This window comes from Schistocerca gregaria, chromosome 8, assembly GCF_023897955.1.
Source record: "Schistocerca gregaria isolate iqSchGreg1 chromosome 8, iqSchGreg1.2, whole genome shotgun sequence".
Lineage (NCBI taxonomy): Eukaryota > Metazoa > Arthropoda > Insecta > Orthoptera > Acrididae > Schistocerca > Schistocerca gregaria.
The window spans coordinates 127,380,439-127,394,320 of NC_064927.1; the positions used below are offsets into that span (position 1 = coordinate 127,380,439).

The 13,882-nt window shown below is 45.2% G+C and overlaps 1 protein-coding gene across 3 annotated transcripts in view; it reads right to left on the reverse strand.

The window, feature by feature from the left end:
* Positions 1–13,882, reverse strand: part of LOC126284055 (uncharacterized) — a 319,115-nt gene that overhangs the window by 243,557 nt on the left and 61,676 nt on the right. The window contains exon 1 of one of the 3 annotated variants that reach the window (XM_049982642.1): positions 13,560–13,668. The exons of 1 other annotated variant lie outside the window; for it this stretch is intronic. The gene's annotated coding sequence lies outside the window, so the exon portion shown is untranslated. Of the gene's footprint in view, positions 1–732; positions 883–13,559; positions 13,669–13,882 lie in introns of those variants that run through there. One more of the 3 variants, XM_049982641.1, reaches the window with a different exon arrangement.

The window sequence follows — 13,882 nt, forward strand, 5'->3', positions numbered from 1 at the left end:
GTAGGTCTTGTGATACTTTCAGTTACCGTTTTAGGCATGTTCTACTGGACGACAGCACACAGCACGATCTAAATCGGTATTCTGGCTGATATTCCATCTACATACAACGTTTGGTACCGATCTGAGTGTCTGTCATCTGGAGGTGTGTGTGTGTGTGTGTGTGTGTGTGTGTGTGTGTGTGTGTGTGTGTGTGTTTGTGTGTTGTCTAATTTCGACAAAGGGCTTGTTGGCCGAAAGCTCATTTTGTGACAGTCCTCTTGTTGTGTTTATCTGCAATTCAGCATCTCAGCATCTCCGCTGTATATTGAGTAGCAAATATCCTTTTCATCATATTGTTAATTACATCATGGATTTTCTATTGCTTCTATTAACTGCTGCTGTAGACAAAAACTTTGCTGACCGAATTAACGTGGCAGCTGCGCGTTACAAAATCTTATGTTTGCGGAGCCAACCTAATCAAAGTTATGAGCGTTGGGTTACAGACTTACAAGGCCTTACGCGTTACTAGAAATTTAAGTGTGAGTGTGGACGCTACTAAAGTGATGCCATGATCAGAGACGCCATCAATCAAAATGTGTTAGTTTCCTGCAACGATAAAATATTCTTACGTATCCTTATCTAGGTTTACAACAGGTTTTGGAAATAGTGGAGACTCGGGATTTGTATGACAGTGCAGCGGTTGACTTTGGTTCATGTGCCATACGGAGTAGTAGTGAACAGGTTGTACCGTACCTCGTGCATCGCGGCTCGCAGCCAGGGCAGCCACGTAAACAGGATCGTGGTGCTAGGCAGCGGACTAACACTGTTAAACGCTGTCCTCGGGGTGTTCCACAGCGCACAAGCGCCAGGCGCACCCCTGTCGTGTGACTCTGTGTGTTATCACTGAGGCAGGCACGGTCACGTTCAAGCCGTTTGTCTGCAAATACACAAGTCCAACACGTACTCTGCACGCTCTCTAAAGTCTCACTCCACAACTGTCAATGCACTTTCTTCAAAGCGAGGTAGTGACTCTAGTGTAAGACACTGAAAATCAAGTACAGCATCCAAGAAGTCACTCACTTCAATTCAGCGTTTGGAAAATAAATTTATTGTCACTCTGCAAACTGCCAATCGCAAAATACGCATGCAGTTTGAAACTGCTGCGTGAGTGACTTGGTTGAACAGATGCAATCGGGAATGGTTACGCTAACCCAAGCTATTTAAGTCATAGGGAACAATTTCTGGTTATGGTGGACATGGCATTCCTGCATTAGATATTTGCAGCCTACCTGCCACTTTTCGTAATGTTACCAAGACAGTTTCATTCAGGGGTTTGTGCTCACGTAACAATGAAAACATTTTTGGCATGGATTCATTTCATTTGGTTTGCTCATTGAAGACAACATTCTCTCCGTGAATTCTTGTGTGCCTACAAACTAAACTGTGTGACGGATTTAGTGACATTTTTTAAGATGGCCTAGGCAAACTAACTAATGTTGAGACTCGCATTAGCATAAAAAACAGCGCGAAACCACAGTTTTGCCTAGTACGACTCATTCCTCGCGTTATGAGAGATCATGTCTCATAATGGCGGAAAAGTGGTGTGATTTCCCATGTAGCAGCCAATCAGCGCACATGACATTTACGGTTATGAAGAAATATTCATGCAGGTCAGGTTTATGTGCAGATTTGAAAGGAGCAGTAAATCCACAGACTGTGACTGACTCTTTTTTTCTTTGCCATGGCTGAGAAATTCAAGAAGAAACTTGGCACAGGTCAATTTTACATTAATAGTGAATTTTTGAGATCATGAAGTGAACTTTTAATTTTCCATATCAACCTCTTCTGTCACATGCACGCTATGATAAAGTCTCGTCCATTGTTTCTGTGTGTCTTACTTTAGCGCAAGCTCGGGTTAGGGAAGGATTGGAAAGGAAATCGGCCGTGCCCTTTCAAAGGAACCATCCCAGCATTTGCCTGAAACGATTTAGGGAAATCACGGAAAACCTAAATCTAGATGGCCGGAAACGGGATTGAACCGTCGTCCTCCCGAATGCGGGTCCAGTATGCTAACCACTGCGCCACCTCGCTCGGTCCTCATAGAAGAGAGAGGGTCTGTTAAAAGTGGACTGATCCAGTCAGAGGGGTCAAACTATAAAACGAGGAAGTTAAAACTCACACAGTAGATGACATAAAAGGGTAGACCAAATCTAATAACTAGAGAAACAGAGGGATAAAACAGCGATCATGGGTCCCAGACGAGAAAACATGAAGAGAGGCCCCAACCACAACCACCCTGTCCCTGCTCCAGGAGTAAAGCAAAACGTTATATCTGAAAATAAAAACCACTTTCACGGAGGAAACTGAGGTACAGTTCAACCATCCATCTGCTAATGTTGAAGACAAGAAATCTGGAAGACTGTACTTAGTAGGAAGGACCCAAATAAGGTGACATATCACCAATATATGGCGTACCGTCAGTCTGGCTCAACAGTCACATTGTGGAGGTGACTCATTACACAAGAGAAAACAGTGGGTTAGCTTGGTAAGAACAACGCGTAGATGACATAAGAGAGTGGCCTCCTTGTGAGAGGAGTGGAAGAAAGAGCGCCAACCGTAGTAGTCTCCTTGATTTTGCGGAGTTTATTACTGAGAGCAGTAATATACCAGATGTCATTTCACTTTTGGGCTAAGATAGATTTGATGTAGATCCGCATATCTGCAGCTGGAACCATGAAAGGGAATGAGGGTAATTATTTTCTTCTCTAGTCAAAGAGTCAGCCCATTCATTCCCTGGGATGCACACATGACTCGGGACTCAGAGAAAGACAACTGAGCAGGCAGCACGGCCAAGGGCAGAGAGAAGGTCATGAATAGCAGAGACCAAAAGGTGACGAGAGTAGCATCGGTCTATAGCCTGCAGGTTGCAGTTTGAGTCGGTACATATTAAAACCTTATGGTGGAGGCCCTGAGAAACAAAACGGAGGACCCTGTTAATGGCCAGCAGCTCTGCTGTCAACGCACTACGTGATCCTGGCAATAAATGGCGCTCTAAGTCAGTAGGAGGCAAAAGTGTATATTGCCTTATCTGTCTCAAACCCATCAGTATAGAAAATTGTAGCACCATGGAACTCTGCAAGGATGAAACGTACAAGATGCTGGAAGGCCATATGACTCTGGAATACGTCGGTCACAATCCGTGGGCTAGGCACCATTCAAGGGGGATATATTCCAGTGAGTGGAGAGAGAGATCCTGACAGGGGAAGTGATATGCATACCAACTGGGAGTCCAACCCGGGGCCATGTATCTGAAGGGAGACATCCCCTGTTTGTTGATGATCAGGGAATCAGTGAATGACGATTGTGTAAGAAACCAGAAAGTTGGTTCTGTCGTATTTATAGATGGAGAATCCCCACTTCTGCGAGTAGACTGTCAATGGGACTAGCGCGAATGGCTCCAGAAGCCAGATGCACCCAACAATGGAGAACAGGGTCAAGTATTTTCAGAGTGGAAGGAGCCACTGAGTGATATACCTAGCTACCATATTCTAGTCTGGACAAAACCAGAGGACAATAAAGATGGAGAAGAATAGCATATTCTGCACACCAAGATGTGTGGGCCAGGAGGCATGCTTCCGCATGCATGTAGTCTTCAGGTGGTAAATGTGGTGCAGTCATGTCAGATTTTTATCAGAAATAAGGCCCAAGAAACGAGACTGTGGTAGAACAATGCTGGTCGCCTAAATAAAGTTCTGGATCGACGGCAAAAATCTATAACCCATGTTTTGGGGGAAAAAACTGACAGGCATGGGAGAGAATCCATCGGTTGACGCCTTGGAGCCGGTACTCAGCAGATGGTATCGAGTGGGAGTTGCACCAGATGCCAAAATCGTCAATATACAACGCTGGGGTTACCCAGCAGAGGTTACAAGCCCATTGATGGCGATGGGTAACAGTTTGACACTTAACACAGAACCCTGTGAGATTCCGTTCTCCTGAACCCAAGGGATGCTGAGGGAAGTGTCAATGTGAACCCAGAAGAGCAGGTGGAATAAAAACTCACGGATAGGAATCGGAAGTGGGCCATGAAGGCTCCAGTCACGGAGGGTATCTAAAATGTGATGTCGCCAAGCCGTGTCATATGCCTTATGATGGTCAAACAAGATTGCGACAGTGTGCCAGTGGTTAGTAAAAGTCTGTCGGGTTGCTGTTTCCAATCTGAGTAAATGGTCAGGTGTAGAGCGTCCATCCCAGAAGCCACCTGAGATGGCGACAAAAGCCCCCGAGATTCGAGCATCCATCCTCTCGAGCAGTTTACAAAGTATGTTCATCAGGATAATCAGGCAGTAGCTGTCGAGATACATTGCGTCCTTCCCAGGCTTAAAGATGGGGATGACTATTCTGTCTCGCCATTGTGAGGGAAGGCATCTGTGATCCAAATGCAGTTGAAGACCCTGAGGAGATGTTGCCTCTGGGTAACACACAAGTTTTGTATCATCTGTTTGTGGATGGAATCTGGGCCTGGAGCTGTGTAAAGAGGTAAAAGCCTGCAAGACTTCCCACTCAGTGAAGGGTTCATTAAAGGATTCGTCTTGGTGGGGGTTGAAACACAGGGTGGTTTGTTAGCTCTGTTTCTGCTAGAGAAAGGATGCCAATGCCATTGCGAGGTTTTCTGCAAGGACCAATGGAGAGGTACACAGAGAACCATGTAGGATCAGACCCTCAACAGTTGATTCACTGGCGATGTAGAAGGCTACAGAGCTTGGACTAGACCTGCGATGAAGAGGCATACAGGGAGGAAACATAGTGCCCCAGCATTCCTGTTTACTCTGCTTAATAAGGTAGTGAGCTTCAGCACAAAGATGTTTGAAAGCTAGAAGGTTAGGCTCTGAAGGGTGTCGTTTAAATCGTTGGAGCGCCCATCGTCAGTCTGGGATAGCGACTGCTATGTTCTTGCTCCATCACAGTACTAGTCGACGACGATGGAGACCTGTGGTCACAGGGACAGCAGTGACAGCGACATAAATAAGAGCTGCAGAGACGTCTGGCATGCCCACAAGAGAGAGGAGTCCAAGTGCACAGCAGACATATATAAAGACCAATTGACTCCACAGAATGCCCAATATGGGAGTCTGTCGGCCTGGCGGCGGCAGAGCATCGATAGGATCATTGGAAGGTGGTAACTGTCACAAAGATCATTACGAGGTGATCAACGTAGGGCATTGGGGTAGGGAGGAGTTCATGAGATCAATAGCAGAAAATCTGCTGTGAGCAGCACTGAAATGGGTAGGGCAACCGTCATTGAGGAGACACAAATCGAAGTCTGTAATACGTTGGTCAGTTTGAAGACCCCTACCCATCAAAGTGCCACTCCCCCACAAGAGTTGGTGTGCATTGAATTCCCCGAGTAGGAGGTGTGGGGGAGAGAGTTGCTGTATTAAGGCAGGCAGGTTAACATAAAGGAGTGGAGTTAGACATTGCAAATGGTGATTGATGGGATCCTTCACACTCTTACCACTATTGATTCCAGTTAGCGTGAAGGGGGATTCAGTCATTAATGACACTGGTGCAAACCAAGGTGGAGATCCCTCCAGACACTATCCTGGGGCTGGAACAGTTTCGACAGAATGCCTGATAACCATGAAAAGTTGGAGAGTGGTCATCATAGAAGTGCATTTCCTGAGAGAATGACAAAATGCAAAATAAGAAGAAATGAGTTGCTGAATTTCCGGTAGATGAAGATAATATCCATTGCAAATCTTGCAGAGATATAGAAGCCGATGGGAGCTCATGTCACTGGATCAGTGGTTGTCACTGACAAGGATGGGGTGACATTCATAAAAACTGGGTCTGATTCAGGATGAGGAGGAGGGGTCGAAGACAGGGAAGCCACATCCTTTGACTTGCGCTGCTTCTTCTTCTCCCTCAGAGGGAGGGAGGAGGCGTTATGAGTAAGGGAATAGGTGACAGTGATGTCGGGATCAGACAGTGAGTGAGTGGCTTTGGGTCCCTCTGACCTGATGTTGAGACTTCCTATCCTGAGAACGCTGTGATGTTCCTCATCCCTAGCAGAAGCCAGAGAAGAGGACGTCTTCTCTGGTGGAGGAGGAGGTGGAGGAGGAGGAGAGGGAAAAGGAGAAGGAGCTGTTCCTTGAGGGGAAGGGATGGGAGCTGCGAAGGGCGAGGAAAGGGAAGGGGCAGAATGGGGGAAGGAGTGGGTAGGAGGGGAAGACATAACTGACGCAAAGGTAGAATAGAGAATCACAGGGTGAAGTCTGTGAAACTTCTTCTGGGCTTCAAAGTAGCTGAGCCAGTCAAGGACCTTGATGAGGAGTGATAGTCATGGGAATGTTACAGGCACAGAGAGAGGCGGAATAAGGGGAACCAGCCCGCATTCGCTGAGGCAGATGGAAAACCGTCTTAAAAACCATCCAAAGATTGGCCGGCACATCGAACCTCGATACTAATCCACCGGGCGGTTTCGTCCCGGGGACCGGCACGCTTGTCCGCTCAGGGAGCAGAGCGTTAGACCGCGATCGGAAAAAAAAAACATCGTGTTGCAATGTCTGACAGGACTAGCTGTTTCGACAGAAGGCAGAATACGTGCATTACTTCGGACTGACAATCACCTGATTTCAGATGCTACCACCCTGGCTGTTTGTAAAGAATATCTTCATTGCCTATATGAATAAATTTAAATAATTACAGAATTAATTACATGTCACACTAATATGATCGTTAACTTTGTGTATTACCTCTGGCTTCGTCTATCAGCATATAGGTACTCTGAACACAGCGTCGTATCCTATCTAAGGTTAAGTTGGCTGTCATTACCGACCGAGACCATTAGAGCTGAATACTCGCATTAGCCACACGACCGAGAGCCATCTTACAGTGATCAACGCCATACACTCACACGTCACCACAGAGATTATTTTATTTGATACAAACAGCTGTCTGGAAAAGACCTGGAAAGCTCCCTCAAGATACCATGTCAGCATAATTTCTCAGCATCCATATATACACACACATTTAAATTCCAAAAATCATGTCAAACACAGCATTTACCAGTAATTTAGGTGAGATTCAGTAGTGCACTGCTCCCGTTTCATTTCATTCCGAGTAAGCAGCATGCCTCGATGCAGTATAAAATTAAACATTTTACAAATTTGGAGTCATTAATTTAGTTTCTTCCATAAAACTGAAATTAAGTACGTTCGTCCACCACTAACGGAGTATTCTCGTTATTCATGGTTTGTTGAAGTGGATAAATGATTTACACACACACACACACACACTTTATTTTTTAATGTAATAGTCAATTATTTTGTGCAAAATTTAGTATGAATGATGTGAATGGCGAAGTTCACAATGCCAAAGTAATTCCTATTATAGAGGCTGTGCAATCCTTATATACAACAGTGGGACATGCAGCGATCCATCGAGAGATTCCCTCAAGCATTAGACTTAAAATGCTATCAGATAATTTTAATTTTGATAAACAACAGCCTCAGTTGCAACGTTTACCTAGATTTACCTAGGTTTCAGTCGGGATAACCCAACCTTCTTCAGAATAAAAGTAGGTTACAGTCTGACGATAATTTATGAATTTGTAGTCTTAGCTTGACGATGTCCGCTATGGGCAAACGGTAGTTACTTTTATTCAGAAGAAGATTGGGCTATCCCGACAGAAACCTAGGTAAATCTAGGTAAACATTGCAAATTAAGTTTTTGTTGTGATTCTTGAGTTTCTCCCGGCGTATTTGATAATCAAAATATCCACGGGTGTACTGACGGTCTATAGTGTCCAACGGGCACAATATTTCGGCGATCAAACATGTCGCCATCATCAGGTGAACTGACGGACTGAGCTCCTGTGAACGTGCCGGCACGGAGATCCGTACGCTATGGCTGCTCAGGGGGAACTGGGTTCGGTCGCGGCGGCGGCCGATTTAAATACCCTCCGCCCGCGGCGCGCTCCCTCCGCCGTCCGCGCCCGGCGCCACGGTTTCGCGGTGGAACAGATTTCGACGGCGTCTGAGATGACGTCGGTGTGATGGCTCTGTCCGCCGTGGTCGTCACAACTATGCGTTTGCTCGATTTACTCTTGATTAACCCAATCGCTGGTTCCCAAGCCTTGCTAAGATTATAGCCACAGTCACGGTTTATGAGGTCGTCATTGGTGCGAATTTCGATGGCCTCTCTAACAACGCTGTCCCAGTATCTCGACGTCTGTACCAGAATCCTCGTGCGGTCATACTCCATAGCGTGATTTTCCGACAAACAATGTTCAGCGACCGCCGACTTGCTCGGATACATTAATCGAGTGTGCCTCTGGTGTTCACGGCATCGATCCTCGACAGTACGCATCGTATGACCAATATACGACTTGCCACATTGACACGGAATCTGGTACACGCCAGCCTTCCTCAAACCGAGGTCATCTTTGACGCTCCCCACCAGTGCACGAGTTTTATTCGGAGGACAAAACACAGTTCTGACACGGTGTTTCTTCAGAATGCGGGCGATTTTCCCCGAGAGTGCGCCTGTGTATGGAATAAATGCAGTGCCTACCTCCTCCCTCGTGACTTCATCCATATCAACAGGTTGTGCTGTAGTGGTTGGGCGGAGAGCACGTTGGACCTGCCACTCTGAGTACCCATTTTTTCGAAACACAGTTCTCAGATGTTCCAATTCCTGGGGTAGACTCTCTGTGTCAGAGATAGTGCGCGCCCTATGTACTAGAGTTTTAAGTACCCCATTCCTCTGTGAAGGGTGGTGGCAGCTGTCTGCGTGCAAATACAGATCAGTGTGTGTTGTCTTTCGATACACCCCATGACCTAGGGTGCCGTCAGCCCTTCTCCTGACCTAGACGTATAGGAAAGGTAATTTACCCTCCTTTTCAGTCTCCATAGTGAATTTGATGTTGGGGTGTATGGAGTTTAGATGTGTAAGGAAGTCAAGGAGTTTATCCATACCATGTGGCCAGATGACGAACGTGTCGTCCACGTAACGGAAAAAGCAAGTGGGTTTCCATTCGGATGACGACAGGGCTTCCTCCTCGAAGTTCTCCATGTACAGATTCGCCACCAAGAATCACATCATACACCTTTACGGGGAGGAGATGTATCGCAGCATGAAGAAATTTGAAAAGTTGCGCCACCGTAGATGTCGTTTGCTAAGTACTCTTGCCTTTCTAAAGAGATGTCGTTCCGAGAATGTTGTTCCAAATTTTGCAAACTATGCAAACGCATAGTTGTGACGACCACGGCGGACAGAGCCATCACACCGACGTCATCTCAGACGCCGTCGCAATCTGTTCCACCGCGAGACCGTGGCGCCGGGCGCGGACGGCGGAGGGAGCGCGCCGCGGGCGGAGGGTATTTAAATCGGCCGCCGCCGCGACCGAACCCAGTTCCCCCTGAGCAGCCATAGCGTACGGATCTCCGTGCCGGCACGTTCACAGGAGCTCAGTCCGTCAGTTCACCTGATGATGGCGACGTGTTTGATCGCCGAAATATTGTGCCCGTTGGACACTATAGACCGGCAGTACACCCGTGGATATTTTGATTAAGTTTTTGTTTATTAAAATTAATATTTATACAGTTGCTGGCAGGGCCGCGAAATGTTGAAAATATTTAAGCTGTCAGATAAATATTTTATTCAAGGTATGGCCTTCATGAATAGGCCTGTCTATTATGATTGAGACTGAATTTACCAGGTATGGAATGTCTCCAATGGAAGAACTAATATTCTTGCCGTCTGAATCAGCTTTGACTCTTGGTCTCTTATTCTCCATTCTATGTGACGTTCTTGACATTTGCCTTTATTTGAAATTGAGCTTGACACAGATGCCAGCTTCCACTCTGTTATAATACGGCAAGATCAGTGAGTGCTTAGGTTTATTGTAAGTTTGACCGTCTCATTGAATCTCGGTGGCCTGGTTATATCAGTATATATACCTACGGATCCAAAACTACACAAGAGGAGTATAGCGGAAGTGCTTTTCTGTGCCCTCAGATAAAAGTCAGTAAATTATACAGTATGCCTAAAAGTGCTTCAGTTTATACGGCGAAGACTGTGGCAACTGTGGATACTATCAAGTTCGTATTTTTAACTGGCTTCTTACCTTATGTCCTTTCAAACACACTCTTGGAAGAGCGTTTTTCAAAATATTCAACACCGAAGACAGAATAAGACAACTAACCGTTAAGTTCTGTAGGTGGTACTGAAATATATTCGCTGTAAACGGGGTGGTCAGACAATCATTCGGCAGTGGCTGTACTCCCACGCTATCAACCACCATACGTCTTAGTGAAACCAGCTGCATCCAACGGAACGGTTCTCGATGTGAGATTACCATATACCTACCACTTACATGATATCAAAAGCCACAGGAAATAGCAATTGCAAGAGATGCGGAATGTGGCCCAACAAACGACAGGTGGTTATTATGGTGTTACAGCCTCAAATTCCTACAAGGACTTGGTTTTAGAGAACGCATTTGCACCGTTGTAGAGTTTCTGTCATTATTCCATTCCGTTTTAACCATGCCTCTTTCCTTTACATCTGTATAGAATCTACACACGATTCCCCTGTATGTCAGTGTGATTGTAAGTCAGAAGATTATTTAAAGTACACCTTGTTTTCTTATTTTAAACTTGACAGTGAACGATCGCAATATCAGTTACTTCCTCCTTCATTCAGCGTCTTCTCTAAGGTCATTCGCTCTTATAAATTTATTGTAAATTTCCTTAACAATCTAATACGAAATCAGTAAATTTTAATAATATTCATATTTTAATTTGTTTGTATCGTTTATTATTAAATTTAAGAGACGGTGTGAATTGTTAACGTGAAAATGACTTCTTTACGTATCAGACACTGAGGTGGCAAACGACTTGGGATAGCGTTTGCACATGCACAGATGGCTGTAGTATTGCGGACACGAGATATAAAAGGGCAGTGCATTAGCCGAGCTGTCATTTGTACTCAGGTAATTCACATGAGAAGATTTTCTACTTGATTGTGGCCGGACGACGCGATTTAACAGACTTTGAACGCGGAATGCTAGTTACAGCTACACGCACAGGACATTCTGTTTGGGAAATCGTTATGGAATTCAGTATTCCGAGATCCAGAATGTGAGTAGCATGCTGAGAATACCACATTTCTGGCATTACCTCTCACCACGGACAACATAGTGGACGACGGCTTTCCCTTAACGACCGACAGCAGCGGATGCCAGTGCTAACATACAAGCAACTCTGCTTGTAGTAACCTCAGAAATTAATGTGGAACGTCGACGAACGTATCAGTTAGGGCAGTGCGTCGAAATTTGGCATTTATGGGCTATGGTAGGATACAACCGAGGTGAGTGCCTTTGCAAACAGTACGACATAGCCTGCAGGGCTCGTGACCATATCGGTTGAACTCTAGACAACTGGAAAACCGCAGCATGATCAGATGAGACCCGACTTCAATTGGTAAGAGCTTATAGCACGGTTCCAGTAATGCGCAGATATGACCAAGCCATGGACCCAAGCTGTCGACAAGGCACTGTGGAAGCTGGTGGTGGGTCCGTAATGGTGTGCGCTGTGTTAGCATGGAATGGACTGGGTCCTCTGCTCCAACTGAAGAGGACATTGACTGGAAATTATTGTATTCGGCTACCTGGAGACCATTCGCAGCCATTCATTAGCTCATGCTCCCAAACAGAGATGGAATTTTTATGCCCCATGCCACTGGGCCACAATCATTCACCATTTGTTTGAAGAATATTCTAAGCAATTCGAAGTGGCTACACAGAATGCCTGACATGGGACTTAATCGAGAGGTCAGTTCATGGACAACATCCTGCACTGGCAACACTTTCGCAATTACAGACGGCTATAGAGGCAGCATGGGTCAGTATTTCTGCGAGGGACTCCCAATGACTTGTTGAGTCCATGGCACGTCTAGTTGTTGCACAACGCCTAGCAAAAGGAGGTCCAGCACGGTATTAGGGACATTTGTCACCTCAGTGACTTATGTGTTAAAAATTTACTATGGAAAAAAAAACTGACAGTTTGAACTTTCACTTATGTAAATATGCATTTATGTTTTTTCTCTGTACAATTATAGGATACGGTGAGCTTCTTGACGTGTGGTCAGTATTCGCTTCAGTTGTGACTGTGTTTTATTGTAAACACGAGGCGATTAGGATAAAATTACATCCCCATCTTCAAGTGTACTATTTAACTGCGGCAGGGGAGTGTCGTAGAGCCGTTGCTATTCACAATATATATAAATGACCTTGTGGATGACATCGGAAGTTCACTGAGGCCTTTTGCGGACGATGCTGTAGTATATCGAGAGGTTGTAACAATGGAATATCGTACTGAAATGCAGGAGGATCTGCAACGAATTGACGCATAGTGCAGGGAATGGCAATTGAATCTCAATGTAGACAAGTGTAATGTGCTGTGAATACATAGAAAGAAAGATCCTTTATGATTTAGCTGCAATATAGCAGGTCAGCAACTGGAAGCAGTTAATTCCATAAATTACCTGGGAGTAGGCATTAGGAGTGGTTTAAAATGGAATGACCATATAAAATTAATCGTCGGTAAATCAGATGCCAGATTGAGATTCATTCGAAGAATCCTAAGGAAATGACGCATAGTGCAGGGAATGGCAATAGAATCTCAATGTAGACAAGTGTAATGTGCTGTGAATACATAGAAAGAAAGATCCTTTATGATTTAGCTGCAATATAGCAGGTCAGCAACTGGAAGCAGTTAATTCCATAAGGAGTAGGCATTAGGAGTGGTTTAAAATGGAATGACCATATAAAATTAATCGTCGGTAAATCAGATGCCAGATTGAGATTCATTCGAAGAATCCTAAGGAAATGCAATTCGAAAATAAAGGAAGTAGGTTACAGTACACTTGTTCGCCCACTGCTTGAATACTGCTCAGCAGTGTGGGGTCCGTACCAGATTGGGTTGTTAGATGAGATAAAGAAGGTCCAACGGAGAGCAGCGCGTTTCGTTACAGAATCATTTAGTAATCGGAAAAGTGTTACGTAGATGATAGATATACTCCAGTGGAAGACTCTGCTAGAGAGACGCTCAGTAGCTCGGTACAGGCTTTTGTTGAAGTTTCGAGAACATACCTTCACCGAGGAGTCAAGTAGTATATATTGCTCCCACCTACGTATATCTCGCGAAGAGACCATGAGGATAAAATCAGAGAGATTAGATCCCACAAAGAGGCATACCTACAATCTTTCTTTCCACGAACAATACGAGACTGGAACAGAAGGGAACCTCCACCACATACCGTCAGGTGGCTTGCGGAGTATGGATGTAAACGTAGATGTTGATGTAGATGTAACTGAATCAAGGAAGCAAGTATAGTATAATTCCGTGTAGTATACCATCTACCGATGGTTAGTCACAAGGGAAACCGAAAAAGTGGGAATGGGTTAGTCAGTTTAGAAAAGGGAAATTAATTGTATGGGTACATCGAACTGTGTGAGTGAAAAACCAAGTAAAAGTTGAAAGCACCAGAGCAGAACAATAGGAAGAGGAACTCACGTAGACAACTGCGAGGTGATGACATGGCATGGACGCCAGACTGCGCTGTGGAACAGGAGAACGTGACCGTGCGGTACTGAATGGCGTGGGACGCCACGGTGGGCACTGTGCCGTGAACAGTAAACTGGCGACCGGTATGAGTGCCTGGTAAACACTGTGTACCGGGAGAGGGGAAAGAAGTGTTGCGACAGCTGACTGGACCGAACGCTCACAAAAAGTTAAAACCAAAAGTTAAAATTGTAGTGACGATGAAAATGTAAAAGATTTTAACAGATAGCAAATGTATGTTGACACCCGCCAGGGTAGCCGAGAGTGCTAATGCG